Here is a 6,990-nt window from a genome sequence, read left to right on the forward strand (position 1 = left end):
AATAAAATAAAAATCTCACCCATCCACACACAATATCCTATAATGCCAAAGTTTAAAAAAAAATCAATACTTTGTAGAAGCACCTTTGGCAGTGATTACAGGTGTCTTTCTGGGGAAGCCTCCGAACTTTCTACACCTGCATTGTTCAGCCCATTATTCTTTTCAAAATTCTTCAAGCTCTTCAAGCTAAATTGAACCCAAAGCTGTAACTCGGCCACTCAGGGACATTCATTGTTCCTGACAATTAATCTCGATGGTTGTACAGTCGTCTCAAATAAAACTGTGAAGGACCTCGGCGTAACTCTGGACCCTGATCTCTCTTTTTCCATGTACGTAACAATGCAAATATCAGACATTTTCTGTCCAATTTTTTTTTATCAATGCTTCTGTCACTTCTAGGTTAGCCTGTCTGGGAACCTCGCCAACAGCCAATGAAATTTCAGGGCACCAAATTCAATCAACAGAAATCTCATAAATCAAATTTCTCAAGCATACAAGTATTGGGCAAAATTCTCGTTAATCCAGCCACAGTGTCTGATTTCAAAAAGGCTTTACAGCGAAAGCTCCACAAACTATTATGTTAGGTCACCATCAAGTCACAGAAAAACACAGCAATTTTTCCAGCCAAAGAGAGTTGTCACAAAAAGCAGAAATATAGATCAAATGAATCACTAACCTTTGATGATCTTCATCAGATGACACTCATAGGACTTCATGTTACACAATACATGTATGTTTTGTTTGATAAAGTGAATATTTTACATTGACGTGTTATGTTCAGTAGTTCCAAAACATGCGGTGATTTTGCAGAGAGCCACATCAATTCACAGAAATACTCATAATAAACATTGATAATAGATACAACTATTATACATGGAACTTTAGATAAACTTCACCTTAATGCAACCGCTGTGTCAGATTTAAAAAAAACTTTACGGAAAAAGCATAATCTGAGTATGACGCTCAGAGCCCAAACCAGTCAAAGAAATATCTGCCATGTTGGAGTCAACAGAAGTCAGAAATAGCATTGTAAATATTCACTTACCTTTGATGATCTTCATCAGAATGCACTCTAAGGAATCCAAGTTCCACAATAAATGTTTGATTTGTTCGATAAAGTTCTTCATTTATGTCCAAACACCTCCTTTTGTTAGGGCGTTTAGTAAACAAATCGAAACTCACGAGGCGCGGGCAAGTCCAACGGAATTGTCGGACGAAAATTCCAAAAAGTTATATTACTGGTCGTGGAAACATATCAAACGATGTATAGAATCAATCTTTAGGATGTTTTTATCGTAAATGTTCAGTAATGTCCCAACCGGAGAATTCCTTTGTCTGTAGAAAAGCAATGGAACGAGAGGTAACTTTCTCATGACCGCGCGTCACGAGCCCGTGGCTCTCTGCCAGACACCTGACTCAATCCCCTCTCATTCAGCCCCTTCACAGTAGAAGCCTGAAACAACATTCTAAAGACTGTTGACATCTAGTGGAAGCCTTAGGAAGTGCAAGATTACCAATATCCCACTGTATCTTCAATATTGGCTGAGTTGAAAAACTACAAACCTCAGATTTCCCACTTCCTGGTTGGATTCTTTCTCAGGTTTTTGCCTGCCATATGAGTTATGTTATACTCACAGACATCATTCAAACATGTTTAGAAACTTCAGAGTGTGTTCCATCCAATACTACTAATATGCATATCTGGGACTGAGTAGGAGGCAGTTTACTCTGGGCACGCTTTTCATCCAAAAGTTAAAATGCTGCCCCCTAGCCCAAACAGGCTAATTAGACTACTGCAATGCTCTACTTTCCGGCTACCCGGATAAAGCACAAAATAAACTCCAGTTAGTTGTAAATATGGCTGCTAGAATCCTGACTGGAACCAAAAACTTTGATCATTTTACTCCAGTGCTAGCCTCCCTACACTGGCTTCCTGTTAAGGCAATGGCTGATTTCAAGTTTTTACTGCTAACCTACAAAGCATTACATGGGTTTGCTCCTACCTATCTTTCCGATTTGTTCCTGCCGTACATACCTACACGTACGCTACGGTCACAAGACACAGGCCTCCTAATTGTCCCTAGAATTTCTAAGCAAACAGCTGGAGGCAGGGCTTTCTCTTATAGAGCTCCATTTTTATGGAATGGTCTGCCTACCCACGTGAGAGACACGGACTCGGTCTCAACCATTAAATCTTTATTGAAGACTCATCTCTTCAGTAGGTCCTATGATTGAGTGTAGTCTGGCCCAGGATTGTGAAGGTGAATGGAAAGGCAATGGAGCAACGAACCACCCTTGCTGTCTCTGCCTGGCCGGTTCCCCTCTCTCCACTGGGATTCTTTGCCTCTAACCCTATTACAGGGGCTGAGTCACTGGCCTACTGGTGCTCTTCCATGCCGTCCCTAGGAGGGGTGTGCGTCATTTGAGTAGGTTGAGTCACTGGTCTCTCTCTCTTCTCTCTTCTCTCTCTCATATGTTCTGTTATAATCTCCCCCTGGCACAGCCAGAAGAGGACTGGCCACCCCTCATAGCTCTGTTCCTCTCTAGGTTTCTTCCTAGGTTTTGGCCTTTCTAGGGAGTTTTTCCTAGCCACCGTGCTTCTATACCTGCATTGTTTGGGGTTTTAGGTTGGGTTTCTGTACAGCACTTTGAGATATCAGCTGATGTAAGAAGGGCTATATAAATACATGTGATTTGATTGTCTTCTTGGTAAGCAACTCCATTGTAGATTTGGCCTTGTGTTTTAGGTTATTGTCCTGCTGAAAAGTTAATTAATCCCCCAGTGTCTGGTGGAAGCAGACTGACCCCGGTTTTCCTCTAGGATTTTGCCTGTGCTTAGCTCTATTCCGTTTCTTTTTATCCTAAAAAACGTTCTAGAGAAGCATACCCATTACATGATGCAGCCACCACTATGCTTGAAAATATGAAGAGTGGTACACAGTAATGTGTTGTTAGATTTGCCCCAAGCATAATGTTTGTATTTAGAACATAAACATTTCTTTGCAGTTGAACTTGAATGCCTTATTTCAAACAGGATGCATGTCTTGTAATATTTTTTATTCTGTTACAGGCTTCCTCCTTTTCACTCTGTCAGTTAGGTTAGTATTGTGGAATAACAACAATATTGTTGATCCATAATCAGTTTTCCCCTTATCACAGCCATTTAAAACAACTCTAACTGTTTTAAAGTCACCACAGTCACCATGGTGAAATCCCTGAGCGGTTTCAGATATAATTAAATCCTTCCTCTCTGGCAACTGAGTTAGGAAATACGCCTGTATCTTTGTAGTGACTGGGTGTATTGACACACCATGTAAAGTGTAATTCATATATTCACCTTGCTCAAAGGGATATTCAATGTCTGCTTTTTAAAATACTTGTATTTTTATACTCGTCTACCAATAGGTGCCCTTAATTGCAAGGCATTGGAAAATCTTCCTGGTCTTTGTGGTTGAATCTGAAATTCACTACTTGACTGAGGACCTTACAGATAATTGTATGTGTGGGGTACAGAGATTAGGTAGTCATTAAAAAATAATGTTAAACACTATTTTGTAGTCCATGCGACACATTATGTGACTTGTTAAGCACATTTTTTACTTCTGAACTTATTTAGGCATGCCATAACAATGTGGTTGAATACTTATAGACTCAAGACATTTCAGCTTTTCATATTTAATTAATTTGGAAATTCTTCTAAAAACATTATTCCACTTTTACATTATGGGGTATTTTGTGAAGGCCAGTGACCCCCAAAAACTGAATTTAATACATTTGATATTCAGGCTGTAACACAACAAAATGTGGAAAAAGTAAATGGGTGTGAAAACTTTCTGAAGGCACTGTAGCTAGCTACGTGGGCTAACGTAAGCTATTGAATTGCTTGAAAATACGTCCAGCAGTGTCAACAATCTTCAGTCACGGTTACTAGGTAAAATTATTGCTTTGGACATGTCTGCCGATGTACTCTTCCACACTTTGCTTACTTCCTTACAAATAAAGATTGCAGTACACTGATGTATAACTGCAGTTAGAGTGCAGTATGCTGCAAAAAATAACACTGTTTTACACTGCAGTTATTCTGCAATTACTGTGTCCAAAATACCACAGTTGATTGCAGTTACTGAAGTTTCAAAACAGCAATCTTTTTTTGTAAGGGTTGATATCTAGTGAACTCGTTCAAAACTGCCACTGTCCTGCTGTGTCAGTTGGCCAACTGTGTTTACACTCGAACACAATTTATCCTTGCGCCCATCATCACAGCGGATTAATGAAATTACCACGTTTCAGGAGAAGACCCAGTTGCAGACAGTGTCGAAGCAACAAAAGTTTATTACTGGAACAGGGGGCAGGCAAAACGACAGGTCAAGGGCAGGCAGAGGTCAGTAATCCAGATCAGAGTCCATAAGGTACAGAATGGCAGGCAGTCTCGGGGTCAGGGCAGGCAGAGGTCAATAATCCAGGGTGGTGTGACAAGGTACAGAATGACAGGCAGGCTCAGGGTCAGGGCAGGCAGAATGGTCAAAACCGGGAAAACTAGAAAACAGGAACTAGAAAAGGACAGGAGCAAGTGGAAAAACACTGGTAGGCTTGACGAACAAAACAAACTGTCAATAGACAAACAGAGAACACAGGTATAAATACACTGGGGATAATTGGGCTCCTGAGTGGCGCAGTGGTCTTAGACACTGTATCTCAGTGTAAGAGCTGTCACTGCAGTACCTGGTTTGAACTCAGGCTGCATCACATCTGGCCCTGATTGGGAGTCCCAATTGTGGCGCACAATTGGCCCAGCGTTGTCTGGTTTGGCCGGGGTAGGCTGTTATTTTAAATAACAATTTGTTCTTAACTGACATGCCTAGTTAAATAAAGGTTAAAAATTAAATACATTTTTTTAAGGCAGGTGAAAAAGATCAGGGTGTGACAGAAATACACAGTTTGGAGAATAAAAAAAAGAAAGAAAAAAATTATAAAAAAATTGGATAATCTAATATATACTTGTTAAGAATACTGAGCATACAAAGTGCGAGCCACACAGCTTTGGATTTGTTAGAATGTCTATTTCTTTGCTTCTGAGAGGAGCTGGCTAGTACATACAGTACAAATTGACTTTCAGCAATTGCCCTAAGCTAACGATATGCTACTTTCAACTTCCTTCAAACTGCAGAGACATAAAAATAGTATCCATGAGTTTGTTTGACTCTGAGTAAAGAGGAAATGACCCAAAATCACCAAATCCCAAAGTATTCCTTTAACCCCTAAGCCTAACCCCTGGCCTAGCTAACATTATCCACCTAGCTAAGTGAATCTTTAGTCGCCTATCTATCTAACATTAGCCAAAATAAATTGGAATTCGTAACATATCATACAAATTGTAATTTGTAACATATCATACCATTGGCGCACATATTGGATCCACTCTACTCAGCAAATTGGATGCAGTCTATCACAGTGCCATCCGTTTTGTCACCAAAGCCTCATATACTACCCACCACTGTGACCTGTATGCTCTCGTTGGTTGGCCCTCGCTTCATATTCACTGGTTACCATAGCAGCACCCACCTGTAGCACGCGCTCCAGCAGGTATATTTCATTGGTCACCCCTAAAGCCAATTCCTAATTTGGCCGCCTTGCTTTCCAGTTCTCTGCTGCCAATGACTGGAACGAATTGCAAAAATCATTGAAACTGGAGACTCATATCTCCCTCACTAAATGTAAGCACCAGCTGTCTGGGCAGCTCATAAATCACTGCATCTGTACATAGTCCATCTGTAAATAGCCAATCCAACTACCTCATCTCCATACTGTTATTTATTTATTTTGCTCCTTTGCACCCCAGTATCTCTACTTGCACATTCATCTTCTGCATAGCTATCACTACAGTGTTTAATTGCTAAATTGTAATTATTTCACCACTATGGCCTATTTATTGCCTTACCTCTCTTATCCTACCTCATTTGCACACACTGTATATAGACTTTTCTTCTATTGTGTTATTGACTGTATGTGTGTTTATTTCATGTGTAACTCTGTGTTGTTGTTTGTGTCACACTGCTTTGCTTTATCTTGGCCAGGTCTCAGTTGTAAATGAGAACTTGTTCTTAATTAGCCTACCTGGTTAAATAAAGGTTAAATAAAAAATTAAAAAATATGAATAACATACCATACGAAATGTAACATATCAAATGAATTGCAGTCCCCCGGATTTACATTTACTATGCTACGTCTACCCCTGAGCCCAGGTTGACAAAAAGCATTCTACCTGGCACCAGAATGGGTTCTTCAAAGGATTATCCTATGGGACAGCCGAAAAACCCTTTTAGGTTCTAGATAGCACTTTTTTTTCTAAGAGTGTAAGTAATCCTGGTAAAAAACTTAGTGGTATCATGATCACAATGCTATGCAATGACATTGCCTTAAGTCAGATAGCACAATGATTTGTCAGTTGAGGGGGACGAGTGTCACATAGAAGTGATGCCACCTAATGTAAGACAATAATGCAATGACTGTTGCAACAGATTATTGGCACTCAAAAGCTCAGTTTTTCCAGAAAAGTGTCATCACAAAGAATTCAACTTGTTTGTAATGAAAATGTCATCACATTTCCAGATCAACAACAACATGAAACATCCTTCCCACATCCGGCTGATTTGCACCCTCACTGTGGTTCATACCCATCCTGTATACATGCTTTTATTTATGTACAAAAACTCCACACATATGACGTAGACAAAGTCTTTACACTTGTGACGTGTGCTTTGTATGTGCATAGAGACTCTAACTGAGTGGCCTATGTTTAGAGAAACTATTTCCTGTTTACATTTACTAAAAATGGTGTTGTTTCCTGGTCCTGTTGGCTTAATATGGGGTTTTGTAAAAAGGCCTAGTAATGTCACAATTACAGTGCACAGTTGCCTTTGGCCTAAGTTAACTCTGCTATGCACAAAACTATACATCGTAGTAGAGGTAAAAGTGTATAGCTGTAACTTG

Source organism: Oncorhynchus mykiss, chromosome 6, assembly GCF_057628025.1.
Source record: "Oncorhynchus mykiss isolate SJ-2025 chromosome 6, ASM5762802v1, whole genome shotgun sequence".
Lineage (NCBI taxonomy): Eukaryota > Metazoa > Chordata > Actinopteri > Salmoniformes > Salmonidae > Oncorhynchus > Oncorhynchus mykiss.